Genomic DNA, 14,554 nt, shown 5'->3' with positions numbered 1-14,554 from the left:
TAATGGGCTTTTCCATTGTGTCCTTCCACAGGTCCACTTCTTGTCTTGAGAGAGGCTGGACCACCTTCTCAGGTATCCTGGGGAACTCCTGAAGGACAGTCAGGAAGGTGCTGTTGGGTCCAAGGACAGAAGTACAGCAGTGAGAGTCCAGAGACACCTTGAGTGGCATCACACCCCGTGTGCCTCCAGACCCGAAGTCCTCTGCGTGACAGTTCTGAATTAGACTGTTTTTTCCGTTGTCATTGCCTGCGTAACACAATTCTGGATGACTTTGACTGGCTGGCTTTTTATTGCTTTTTTTTTTTCCCCTCCCCTGTCTTTTTCTTTTCTTGACCCAGGGAGTTGTAAAAAGGAATTGCTTTAAAAGGTATAATTCTATGCTGAAATTAGCCTTGTTTATGAACCAATTCTGTTCCTAGGGAGTTTCTGAATTGCAGTCCCAGGTTAACTAGTAAATGGGGCTATGTAGTTTGATTTGTATGGCACTGATCCTTAGATTAAAAATACATTTTCTTTCTGTTTTTCTTTTTTTTTTTTTTTAAAGTTTGGATTCGGGTAATGACCCGAGTCACATTTGCTTAGCTACTGAAGAAATCTCAATGTGGTACCACTTGGAGTTGAAATATAATCAAACATACATTATACCTGGGGCTCTTGCACACTATTTGATAAAAATGTTACACTACAAAGGAACATACACCTCATAGGTTTAAATTTAATTCCTCTCTGATCCTGCAGCTAGAATGGCAAATAAATTATAAATATCAAAAGTAACTTCAAATATCCTGAATGTTAGCTAGTCATTTTGGGGTGGTTTTGAAATGCCATTTTTCTAAGACAACACAGGAACTGGAGATTGACTGACCTCATCACCAGTGTTGCAGGGTCTCTGTGGATCTACCTGCATTGGAGGAGTTAAAGAACAATGCATGCTTCTGTGGATGGGTCAATGGGAATTGTGGTATTTCTGACTTTATCTTGTAACCGTGCCTACCTCACAATAAAGAAACTTCAGTTGACTCAGCAACAAGGTCTCTGTCAATTTCCTGCAAAACTGTGTCTTTAGTGGTTTTGAAAGAATATCCAGTGTTGACCTTCAAGTGGTTGACCTGCCAGAGGTCTCATCTGGGACCAGCATTATTGCTCCTTTGCAAATGGCACTAGAGCTATCTGTTGTCTACAAACAAGATCTGAATCGTGTGGTCACCTTCTCTTCCTATCATGGTCAACTCTAGAAATCTGCTAATGATGGCATAATTTCTAGTGGTGGCTGCCATGTGCCATCCTTCTATAATTCTAGAGTCCCCATTTGTTTGAGTGCAAGGCAAGTCATAAGCTCTCTCAGCCTCAATTTCCTCATTTGAAAAATGAGAAGAATGGCATTTACTAGAGTAATGGTGACAAGTGCCTATAAAGGGCATCACATGGATGATACTTTATACATTGAATATTGCCACATCCTCATATGTTCACAATCAAAAGTGGTTACTTCATTGTTAATAAAGAACTCAGTGAACTTAATTACTTACAGTTGGCCTTTGAGAACTCAGTAACCTCTCTGAGTGGCTTCTCGGGCCTTCTTGCTTAGAGTCATCGAAAGGAAGTGCAAGGATTCAATGGACAGAAGGGGAATCATCTGTTCCTTGCCTTTGTCACACAGCCATATACCTCAAGTCTCTAATTCCTCCTGTGGGATAGGGCATATGTCATTCATCCCTCAGAGATGACAGCATCCCTCACCACAGGTGACTTAGATAACTGACACTCTGCCATTCCCACCTGTTGGTACCATCGGTCTATGCCATCCAAGGGCAGGTTAATCTCCCTCTAAATATTGCAAGGAGGGCTCATTCACTGTTCAGGATTCCACTGCATTCAAGGCCTCATCAGACTGTACCTGGCTCTTTAGTAGAAAACAACTTTGAGAGATTCCTGGCATATTCCATCACCACACCTGAGATCTTGGGATAACCAAATTGTGGTGCAAAGAAAATCCATTTAATGTGGTGGGAAATAGTTTTTTTTCTGATTGCCTTGGTGTGCATTAGAGTCTCTGAAGCAGAAATTTTTTGCTTTGGAGTAATTAAAATGGTGATAATATTTGCAATAGCAAGCTAATCATTGCATTCTAACTATAAGCTGGACACTTGAGGATTTACAAGCACTGCCTTGCTGAGTCATTACAGTGGTGGCATGAGGTGGGTACTCATTATCCCATTATCTGTGAGAAACAGAGACGTGAAGTATCAGGTGACTTGCCTAGCTACCCATGGATGAATGAATACCATAGCTGAGACAAATCAGATTTGCCTCACTCCAAATCTTCACCATTGTACATGGCTGCTTGCTCACCTGGACTTCAGTCCTAGTCGGATTGTTTATTTGCTTGTAACTTTGAACTTGACCTTTGGGTATTCATCATCTTTACTTGTAATTTGGGACTAGTAATTATTGCTCCACCTCTACATGCTTCCCACACTTATTGTCTCAGCTCTCAGCAAACATATGCTACCCAAGTGCAAATTAATATGAAAGTAAATATTTTTAAAAAATAGTGTGTTTCAAATTAAACTTCTGAATGGAGTTCAGATTGGGCCTCCCTGATGCTGAATTCTGCTTTCTATTGAAGAGTCTAAGGTTCCAGTGCATCCTATCCAGAGGATGTTCTGGTGGATGTGAGTGTCCTGCCTGTGAGCTAAGGGAGGGGTAAATGAGAGAACAGCAGACTGAAAAAGGAACACTACTCAATTCCCGAACAAAGTCACACTGACTCCTACTTAGCTCCTGACTTCCCCATCAAAGGACAGCATTCAGTTCCAAATGAAAGAAACTTTTCCTAGTTCCTTCTAACAACTTGTCCATAGAGTGGTGGCATGGTACATTTAAGGGATCATTGGAGTTTAAAGTCATCTACATATGTCACCAGGTTGTAACAGTGCAATGGGCTCCCTGTCTGTACTTCTGAGAATTTCTCTCATGCATCTTTCTACATTATAGGCTTTAAGTGCTGGGGCATTCATTCCCCTAGCACACAATAGCCCTTTGACCAGTGATTGAAGAGAGCTGAAGTATAACTACCCCATTGGGGAGACCAACAAGGGCATGTTCTATGCTGGTTCTGAGATCCCCAGTGAGATGACACTCCAGTCCCCCTGCTAGTAATTAATTTGAGAATCCAGTTCCTCTGTCTGCCTTTCTCTGTCTGCCTTACATTCTCACTTCTCCGCCAGTGTTTCCTAGGATCACCTCACCGAGAGGCAGCTAATTGGCAAATAAATTTTCATCTTCTGGTTTGCTTCTTGGGGGAGCCTAAGCTAATTCTAAATTCCGGTGCTGTTCCCTTAGAGAAATAATGCACCAAAGAAAATATAGCAGTTATCATTCAAGACTGAAGAGTTTCTCCCTTTGACCTCCTCCAGATAGTCTGCTATGTTAGGAATAGGAAAGGGGATCTTATAAACCTGAGATCCAGTCGCCCAAGAAGGATTTCCTTCCTGGTCAAACAGGCATCACCACCAGCTATGAGATTTTTTTTCCTCTCAAGGAAGGAGTCTGCTAACGTATGAGATCAGGCAAAAGTCACCTGATGGCAAATCAAATTACAATGCACCGGCTAGAACAAGTAATTAAATATAAAGGGGTAATGGGAAAAGGAGAAAGTCACAATCCCAAGCCCCCCTCTCACCTCTCAAAGATCTCAAGGACTCCTATTTGTCTTTGAATCACTTCTGCTTCAATTAACATTGATTGAGCCTGCCTAAAGTGCCTGGCTCTTGTCAAATCCCATTACAGGAGACTCCAAGATGCTATCTGTCTGCAAGCCTTTGTTGTGCGGGACACTTTTGTGGGAATATTGAATATCGTGTGGAGTAGCTAACACATTGATCAGGGCTGTTCCATAAGAGGTTTGCTTTCTCTAGCGTGGCAGTTTTGTAAACGGGATTTCATTTTTACTGTTATCAACTCAAAACCAATTCTCCAGGTTGAAGTTATGAGGCTCTAAAACGTGTGTCAGTCTGACCCACTGTTGCTTTTCAAGATAAACATTGAAAATGTCAACCCTGTAAAGTAAGAAAATGTGACTGAATCTTTGTTGCAGCCAACTCCTGCGCCGGATTTACCTTTTTGTTGTTGAGAAGGTACGCATGGTTTCTCTGTGGCCTTCCTAGTAATGGACTTGATGTTTGTTTTACGGGAGAGGTGGTATCACAGTGCGTGTCAGTCTGCTCCTTACCCTTTGCTCGGGTGCTTCGGGTTGGGCCATATTGATGTATCAGGGTTTTCACGAAGTGTTTGAGGGCAAAGTGTCCATCATGCTAGATATCCATTTCACCTTTCCTCGAAATACTTGAAGTAGATAGTGGAAATTATTTTATAGGCTTTGTACTGAGTTTGAGTTGACAGGAGTGTGCATCCAGTTCTGTATTTACCTGGGTTGTGAAAGAGAATCAAAGATCCCCCCCTTGAATGTGTAGATGTTGAGGGGCGAGATTTCTGTTAAGAAAAACATTAGGGAATGACATCATTCCTCGGCTTTTGAATGACTAAGAACATAAGAATGTCGGGAAAACACTACTATTAGCACCTTTTTAAAGCTCATATTTGAATTTTATTACTTTTTAGAGTTTTTCCTAAACATTCAAATGGTAGTTTTGCTACTGATGAAACATACTTTATGAATCAAATCATCTTTAAATATTTAAAAGGAGACTACAGACTAGTTAGGCAAAGCCTCCTAAATATTTCATTAAATATTTATAAATATTTATTTAGAAGCTCCACAATCTTTAAAAGCTAGAGATGTTTGTACACATGTAGGTGCACATATACATAGAAATCATCACAATGGGATTTTTATATCTACACTTACACTATTAAAGAACATTTGATTCATGTCTTTTTTACTTTTGAACTTTTTTCCCTTGTTCTATATGCTTTTATTGTTTATACTTTCCTAGGCTTGCAATAATCTTACTAGACTCAAAATGCAGTCTCAGACTTGCTGATTTTGCAGAATCTAAGTTATTAGCCACTTAATTTTTGGTTAGCACATGGGGTCTTATGGGATCTTTTCAAAGCTGATTTGAACATAAGAATATCTTTTGTAGCTAGAGATTATTTTTTGTTTGATTGTTTTTGGGGGGAGTCGATGTTCAGTTGCTATGTCAATGGTCCTTGGGAGCCTTGGTCTTAACTGGCAATGTGGAACCTTCCCCAAGAGTTCCCATTTCCATGAAATCTTAATTCCAAACCATGAGACTTGACTTCATGATGCCATATTTTCTTAGTATTTTTGATAGAAACATCTAGAACTTTTATTATCTAATGGTGAGCCTGGGTAGATTCTCTTCCTGCGATCCTTCCTTCATGCGTCAGCTTCCAACCAACTATTAGAGAGGCTCTGCTGACAATTATCAGTGATCATGGAAGCTGATAACTCATATGGTCTACCAAGAAGAATTCCCAACTTCTCTTGAGTTATTCAACTTAAAATTCATGGTAACTTTATTTACTTAGAAAATGTACATATATTAAAATGTATCCCAAATAAAAGCAACTGAAATCTATACTTCACTCTTTAGAGAGTTCAATTAGTAAGTCTTATTAACTAATAAAAATACACTTTTTGTTAATGACCTTTCTGTATGATTTCTACTTTTTCATTGATGAGTACCTTTATGGACTCAAGGCTTCTCATATACATAAGTTATTCAAATGAACAATAATTACAATTATTGCAATGTGGGTACCCCAGTAAGCTAGTTTCACTGTCTTTTCAGCATTTCTCTGGAGATATTTTTCAAATTCCCTTGATTAAAAAAGTAACATGATGTTCTATACTCATATAGAATTTTCTCTATTACTAGCTATGATTTTCATTCCTTAAAAGTCTTACTTCCTATCAGTAGAGACTGTCAATAGGATTGTGTCTCAGTTTTATCTACACGTATGTGATGGAAGACAATATACTTAACTGTGATTAAAGTGCTGGAAAGACATTTTAAGATTTCATTAATATTTTCTAATATGAGTACTGATAATCCTACCTGTTCTAAAATTTTATTTTTTAAAATTTCCGATGCTGTCCTCCTTTGGATTATTAGTTTAAACTATGGTTACACTTCCTTTCTCAGTGACCTTCAGGTATTTGATCATTTTGTGATGCTTTTATTGATAAAGACAAGATCCAAGTAAACACAGCCACAGGATGAGCAGAAATATCAGTTTTCTCATTTGTAAAAGATACGAACTCATGAGGATGAGGATTGAGGGTTTTGTCTTGTATGCCATAGAACATTCCTTTGAATTTTTACTATTGGTATGAGGAATGGTTCTCGAAGCAAAATCACTAAGAAGGGATATTAAATGCAGATTTCTGGGCCTTCTTATTTTTTATCACACTCTGGGGTAAGATGGGAGAATTTACGTGTCTAATAAGTTTCAGGTGCATCTGATGTTGCAGTGAAACCCAACTCTTGAGGCTGACTGGTCTGAAGAACATAGGTAGGAAGAGCTTTTGGTATTTTTAACTTTGAAGACCTAAGTTAAGGTGAATATTGTGTATGAAAAAGTAAAAGTAACAACTTCTAAAAAGACAAGTTTTTAAACTTAAAAATTTGAATGATTTTGAATCTTGCCTATTCAACCATGTCCACCTTTACCTTTTAGATTCCAATCTCCTCTGGCAAATCTGACTGCTCATCAGCTTTAATCTCACAAAGTGCCTGATGGGCAGAGAGCTACATAAGCCTCAATACAAAAAATGAACAGAATTCCATAATTCATGGAAGACAATTATTTTACTACAGATAAATATGCATGAAATTTCTTCCAAAAAATTAGGAGAGGGGAAAATAACTTACACAAAAGAATTTTTATGTCTTTAAACTCAGATCCAAACTCTGGATTTTATTTTAAGGTTGAAGTGCACACCTTGTCTCTTCCCCTTAACTGACATTCATTACAGGAGGAAGTCTATCTTCCAAACTGTTTAAGCAAGTGCCAGGTATGCTGTCACTTCAAGATGAATAATAAACAGCCATAATGAATGCATGTTGTGGGTGACATTAAATAAGACGTTTGTGATCCTGCAGGAAGAATCGTGTTGGAAGATAAACAGATGCATTCATTTACACTATTGTTAGGAACCTGAACTTCTGACACACCAAACAGGTGTTCAGTCTATTTTGAAACCATCTGACAAAGATCCTTTGTTTTGTTGTTCCTCTGTCTGACCCTGAAGGGTAGATATTCATCAAAGTTCTGTCTTCTCTCTTTGTCATTAATCTATTTTTCTTTTAGTGTATTCTTTGACATAGTTTAAATTCTTTAGAAGGGGTAGTCCACGGTCCAGCTGGACTGGATTTTCACTTCAGGTGCCTGTTGGACATCTTTATCTATCTAGATGAGCTTCAGGCAAGTCGGATCACCTGCCAGTAGCAGGACTCAGAGCTTTCTCTTCTCAATCATCATCTCCTTCATTTCCCTTCCCCCTGAAAATCAGTCACATATTTGCTCCACTAAAATTTTTTATCACTGCACATATTCACATAGTTCAGTGTCTAATATGTTTCTCTGAATTTGACAATTTTCATTTTATCTTCTATGGAGAAACACTGTCTTAGGCAATTGGTGCTGCCTTTCAAATTATTAGAGCCCTTTAACAGGTTTTCCCATTTTCTGGCTCTGTTCAGGGCAACCCATCTTAAATATCACTGCAACACAAATTTTCCGAAAGATCATGTCACTAATCATTGCCCTGGTCTAGAAGCTTTAGTTTCTAGTATACACAGAGGTATGTTCAGATTCTTGATCCTGCCATTCCAGACTTTCCAATACACAGCCCCAAGTTACTTTCTCATTTTTTTTTTTTGCTATTTGCTTATGAACATTCTCACACTATTGGTTCAATATTAATCTTTAAATCTTTATAGAGGTTGTGTTATCAATCTTTAAAATTTTTGAAATATTTTTAAGGTTAAACTTTTGTTTGAGTTATTCTTTCTTAGGTGATTTCCTCCTTTCTCTGCTGGTTTTAATCCAAAGGTCTTTAAAGATTCCCAAGAACCACTTTCCTCCAGAGTGTTGTTTGATTCACCTCAATCAATATTACCTTTCCATCTCTTTTCACGTACATTCCTTGATGGAATTTCCCATTTGGACTTGGACCTTATTTCTGGTGGTTTTGATTGTGTGGAACATTATTTGTTGGATTCTGAACTCATACCTCCTTATACATTTATTTTTTTTATTTTTTATTTTTATTTTTTTTATTATTGTTGGTCGTTCAAAATCCCCTTATACATTTATATGGGAAATATTGAGATGGCCACTCCTAGTAAATGAATCCTGTTTATAATCTATCAAATATTGAGGGCCCTTTCTTGGCCAAGCATAGAGGCCATATTGAATCTGTACTCTCAAGGAACTTATGCTCTGGAAGAGGAACAAAAATAAGAAATAAGCTAATATTGGTTGTGATTTGTGTTAATAAGAAAAGACAGTGATGTTAAAGAGACTTATAAGTGCAAGATATGTGAAGTTGGGAAAAGTTCCATTGAAAAGGTGACATTGAAAGTGAGACCTAAAGAATGAGAAATAGCCAAGCAGAGGTCTGGGAAAATGTTCTAAACTTAAGAACAATAAGTGAAAATCCATGACAGGAATGAACAAGATATGTTTAAGGTCAAGATAAAAGATTAGTGGGGTAGAGTATAGCCATAAATGGAATTTGTTTGAAATGGGAGTGATGAAATTAGATCATGAGGATTTGTAGGCTGTAAAGAGAGTTTGGATTTCATTCTAAGCATTGTCCTAGTTTGTACTGCTATGACCAAGTACCCTAGATTGGGTAATTTGTAAACAACAGAAATTTACAGTTCTGGAGACTGGGAAGTCCAAGATCAAGGGATTAGCAGGTTTGGTGTCTGATGAGGGCCTGAGTTCCATTTTCAAGATGGCGCTGTTGCATCCTCTGGAGGGGAGGATTGCTGTGCCCTAACATAGGAGAAGGTACAGAAGTGCCAGAGAATGTTCCCTTCATCCTCAAACCCTTTAATAATGACGTGACTCCCCGTCACCTTCCAAGGCTATACTTTTCAACACTGTTAAATTGGAGATTAAATTTGAATATGAATTTTGGAAGATACACTGTCATTCCCACCATAGCGGCACGATTAAAGGATTTTGAAGCAGGATAATGCTTTGGGAATGGGGTTACAGTGGCCTGAGAGAGGAGGAAGGCAGTCTGTTATCCCAAGGTGTTAACTCTTCAGTGTTACTTGTACACTTTAAGTAGGGTGGGCTGATCGGTCTTACATCTTGGTCTCAAAAATATCTTTTTCTCTGTGGTAGATTAAAAGCAAGTAGGTCACTTTTATGACTTCTTCTCCCCTTTGATCATCAACCATTCCCAACCCTTAACCTTATGAATCCTATTTTTTTTAAAGGATAACCTTAAAAAGCTCAAGGACAATTTTATTTTCAGTGGAATGGGTAAACTTTCAAAAGGGGGACATTCAAGAAAGACAGGAAATCCAAAGTGTCTAGGTTATTGAACAGTTTTAAATATCTTTCCTGGAGACACTAGCTTCTGTGATGACAGAAAAGCACCGTGCTCTAGCAAGCCCACCAGACAGTGGTGTTGGCCTGCCCCATGTCTGCATTCCCTCTTGAACTTTTTGTACAGCCAGTTTCTTATTCCCTTTTACAAAAAATGGTGGGTGTAGAATAGGCACACAATATACTTTTTCTAAAGTGAGTCAGTTCTTTTACTGGGCACTGCTTTGATCTTTTGGATCTTATTCCTGCATGCACTTTTAGACTTGTTCCGAGTCTCACGTCTGTTAGCCAAGCGATCAGATATGATGCCTGCTTTGATGATGAATGGCATTAGCTGAATATATCATCTTTCCCAGATTAAGAAAATAATTCCAGCCATCCTGGCAATAAGATATGGAAGAGTTAATCAGTCATAGTCTAGTTTGCATAGTATATGTGTATTTGCTTCAATCCTATTCTATTAAGGTAGAGCAAAAAAAAAAAAAAAAAAGAGGAAGAGTCTGTGACTTTAAGAGAACATAGTCCAAGCTTCCTGAAGTCTAGGAGAAGGAATTTTTAAGGATTTGTGTCCAGTACTTAAATTCTTTCAGTAGAGTTGCTGCCAAGCGGAGGTCCAGCTTCCCTTGGAAATTGTATCCATGAACTCATTAGCACTTACACCAAAATCAACGCCATCTCTGGAGAGCTCATCTTATTATCAGGTGAAAATGTGTGTCTCTGGGTTTACCCACGGATCCTAGCCTACCTCAGGAGATTCAGAGGTCAACAGAGGTTTGCTAGAGGATATATGTGTTAAAGAATCCAGGTGTTCAAGTTTAAAAATTCAAGTATTATAACAAATGTAGTGGAAGGTAGGTAGTGGAAAGCACTGTGGTGAACAGAAGGGTTCTTCTACTGTTCAGGTCCCATTTATTGTTTCCTTGGGAAAAAAAAGCTCAATATTCTGACTCCTTGCAAGGAAATAAGAATTTAGAAGTTTCAAATGGCATCTCCTGACTTTTTTATTGACAACTGGTTCAAGTCTTTGAACTCTTAGACAATACATCTAAAGTCAGATTTGGTCCATGGACAATTTCCAACCTGTTCTCTAAAAAAAAAAAGCTCAAGGACAATTTTATATCAGTGGAATGGGTAAACTTTTATTTATATGGAAGAAATCCATATTCTTTTCTACTTGATGGAGCATCAGGTATTTCAAGACGGCAATCACTATTGCCTATCCCCACAATCTTCTTCATAACTTCTTCCTCAATTTTAAGCAACGTGCCAGCCAAACTCACAGGATGTTCTTGACCTAAACAACAAACACCTGCCATGAAACAACTGATTGGGTGACAGCTGTACAAGAATTATGAAAAACGAAACAAAAACATTCAGAGGACACTTACCAAATGGTGGTTCCCATACAGAGCTATTCTTTTAAAAGTCTATTAAAGCACGAATGTAAATCCATTTCTTACTGTAAAAACAGTAGGAATTTCAGGTTAACAGTTTCCTCAGTTCATTCATGAATTGTATCTACTTATATCTTTAATTAGATAAAATGCCAAGTCCAGTGTCTGGTTCTTATAGTACATATTCAATAAATATGTATCCCTGTGCTGATTATTTCCCATTTACCTCCCCACATGAATCCACTCTCTGCCCTTTTGTTCCATGATTTGGGACATGGAAGGCTGGACCCTCTGAGGGACAGCAGTCAAGCTTCCTTGACACATGGCTTGCAATAGGGTTTAGCCAATAGAAAGTACCAGAAAGATAACAGAAAGCAAAAGGAGAGTGGCCAAGCTATTTCTTCCCTGTTCCTTCTCTTTGAATCCCAGTCTCCAACAGTAGCTGTGTTTCTGTATGTCTCAGGTTCCTCAAAATGCCACTCTTCATGGTTTTGATGGATCTGAGATCATGCAGCATACAAAGATACTACTCTCACCAAGCTCCCATAATACTTATAGTGTTCTCTGGCCTCTTTAATCCTAAGGTGGTAATGACTTCCCAATGTTCCTAATATCTGAGTACCCTTAACATCCTTTGCTTTCTCCATTAATCTTACCAATAGGTACCTCTGGCTCTGATTTAAACATTTGGGGTGGATTTAAACATTTGGTGTTCTGCCATGTCTTCTGATATGTTCTCTCTTGCATTTTATTTAATCTTTATATCAGCTCTCTCTCTATTTCTGTTTGCCTCCGTGCTAGGAATTTATTTCTAAAGCAAAGCCTTTAAATGTGTGTTTAGGGATATTCACTTTTTGTTGGTTTTTATGTCTTGTTGGATTTGGGGATCCTCTTGGATAAGTGGCAGGGCTGTGGAATTTGGTTTTCCTACCATCCATATCTTAGTCCTTCTGGCCAAAACCATGCCTAATCTTTTTCACTTTTTTTTTTGTACCATCTAATTAAGGTCTCAGCATGGCTGGGGAAAGAATGTGAACTAGCTGTGACTGTGACAGTGTAATATAACAGTTCACCTTCTGAAAGCAAAAATTTTATGAGTATTAAATGTCAAGAACCAATAAACATAACACTATAGCCAGTCCTGTATCTGTAAAATTCATTAAGAAGTAATTAGGGAGAAATGAATAGAGGTTTTATGTTTAGAAATTCACAGCATCTCTTAGCAAAATCCATCTTCCAAACAATATGGGTTGTAAAATCTTCACTAATAATTTTAATATGGTCTTATCTTTAAAGCACTTTCTAAGTACTAATTCTCCCAGCATGCTTCTGGAGTATGTATCATTACCAAAGGTGTATGCTAGACTGCATTATTTTAAAAACAAATTAGTATACTAAATAGGCATTCTGCTTTCAACTTAATATTTAAATTGGATTTTTGGTTATTTAACTACAGGATCAAGGCAATTAATGTTGTGTTCATTGAGTTAGGATGGACTCGATTATAGGTAGACATTTTATAATGCTAGTGTGTCCATCTCTTTTATGTTGTGTATTCCCACCAAATGATCACTTAGAGCAGGGATTCTCAACCAACAGCATTTTTGTCCTCCATGAGATACTTAGCAATATCTGGAGAGTCTTCATCGTCATACCCGAAAGAAGGATATTTATGTGGATTATTCGTATCTGATGATCAGAGTCCAGAGATGCTGATAAATATCTTACAATGCACAGAACAGCCTCCCAATGTCCCAAAGAATGATCCAGTTCAAAAAGTCAGTAGAGCTGAGATTGAGAAACCCTATCCAACAGGTTCTTATTTTTACCAATCCTGTAGCCTGTCGTCTCTTGCCCTCCTCTATCTCCAGACAAGGGCAAAGATTTTACTAACTACACTTTAGGTCATTTCAACCAAAGGAGATAATTGCTCAGAATTTCTTCAATCTCACTAAGTATGGTAATGGAGTACCAAGGTTTTGTTTTTAGGGTCTCTCAATCAGAATATACGTGTCAAGAACCAATAGGAGAAGAAATTGAGGAAGAGAGAGAGATAAGAGAAGAAAGTGGCAGCATGATTATTATCTTTGGGAAAGTAAATCCCTATACTACCCTCATCAATTTGCAATGGCATAAAGGGAGAGATAGGTGAGTCTGAAATTTTAATAAACATTGTCAGTTCTGTATTGCTAAAGGTAAAGATCTGAGCAGACGGCCCAGCCCTTTGTTTAACTGCCAAGAGTATTGGGATTTGCATAGGGAAGCATTGATGAGGTTAACTTGCTCCATGTAGTAGAAAGAAACTTTCAGTTATTTGCAGTGGGGGAGCCCTAAGCTGAAAGACCAGAAAATAAGAAAGCTAAAAAAGATACAGTAAGTCTAGAGGAAGAGGGATCTAGTAAGACATTCCTGCTAGACATGGGGTCTCCAAGTGATGTCAAGCAAAAGGCATATCAACCAGTGAGTTTGGCCTATTTGTTTTCCTATAATTGCCTTCATATAACCTCAGAAATTCAGTAAAGTCAGCTTTTTGCACAAACATACTCATATGTATGTAGGGAGTGGTTTCTGATAATGTAAAAAAAAAAAGTTCTGAATTCTATGGCTGTATCAGTATAGTATAAAGAAAGATGAGTCTTCCTGGGGCCATCAAGTTTCCGCCGACATAAAGTAAGAACCTAGAGATAAATGCAATAAGGAAGCTATAAATCCCTGCCAACTTATGGAAATCTTGGTATAGGCAAGTGAGTTACTACAGAATAGAGGGTAGGGGATGCAAATAAATTTTAGTGAGCTCTCAAAGGATGAGGTGACTCTAGTTGGATCAGGGTAACACATACTATATCAGAAAATGCTTGATTTCAAATAACAGAAGTGGAGTTTGAATTGGATTAAGGAAAACTAAAAAAAAAAAAAAAAGGAATTTATTTGTCTAGATGACTGGGAAACTCAAAAAGTTGCATCTAGGTAAACCATCACAGTCAATAGGATTCTGAATGTCTCCATCTTTCTCCTGTGACAACTTCATTTTCAGGATAATTCTTTTCATATGGCAGCAGAATGGTTCCTGCTTAATCCAGACTTCTAAGCTCTTCAGTGATTCTTATTTTAAAAGGGAGAAGGGGCTGGGTATGGTGGAATATGCCTGTAATTCCAGTGGCTTAGGATACTAAGGCAGGAGGATCACAAGTTCAAAGCCAGCCTCAGCAAAAGTAAGGCCTTAAGCAACTTAGTGAGACCCTGTCTCTAAATAAAATACAACAATAGGGTTGGGGTTAAGTGGCAGCATTCCAGGACATTAATGTTAATGTGCAAATAGTGCTAGAAGAGGCAAAAAATATATATATATTCCATCAAGAATGCTATCTGTGTGTTTGATGGTTTTTCGTGGGAACAAGTATATGAATGGAGTGGTGGCCAAATGAGACTAGAAGAGAGGTGATGTTGAAGGGGGAGAGTTTAAGAGGAAAGATTTGACTTGGAATCTGGGTACGGCTGAGAATGGTAGGCCTGGGAGTGGTGGCATCCTGAGGGGAAGGGTACTGAGGCAGCCGGGCCAACTTTGGAGAGCATCTGTGCCCAGCATTCTCCTGATCAGT

At 38.2% G+C, this 14,554-nt stretch overlaps 1 protein-coding gene and 1 long non-coding RNA gene across 8 annotated transcripts in view; both read left to right on the top strand.

Annotated features, from left to right (window-relative positions):
- Nucleotides 1-1,030, top strand: part of LOC110598931 (uncharacterized) — a 38,474-nt gene extending 37,444 nt beyond the window's left edge. Inside the window, exon 4 of the long non-coding RNA XR_002484825.3 lies at nt 32-1,030. This is a non-coding gene — a long non-coding RNA (uncharacterized LOC110598931). The remainder of the gene's footprint in view (nt 1-31) is intronic.
- Nucleotides 1-14,554, top strand: part of Rbms3 (RNA binding motif single stranded interacting protein 3) — a 1,318,386-nt gene that overhangs the window by 165,884 nt on the left and 1,137,948 nt on the right. The window lies entirely within an intron of this gene.

This window comes from Ictidomys tridecemlineatus, chromosome 2 (assembly GCF_052094955.1).
Source record: "Ictidomys tridecemlineatus isolate mIctTri1 chromosome 2, mIctTri1.hap1, whole genome shotgun sequence".
Classification (NCBI taxonomy): Eukaryota; Metazoa; Chordata; class Mammalia; order Rodentia; family Sciuridae; genus Ictidomys; species Ictidomys tridecemlineatus.
The sequence above is the reverse complement of the archived record's forward strand: the minus strand, read 5'-3'. Positions and strand labels throughout refer to the sequence as shown.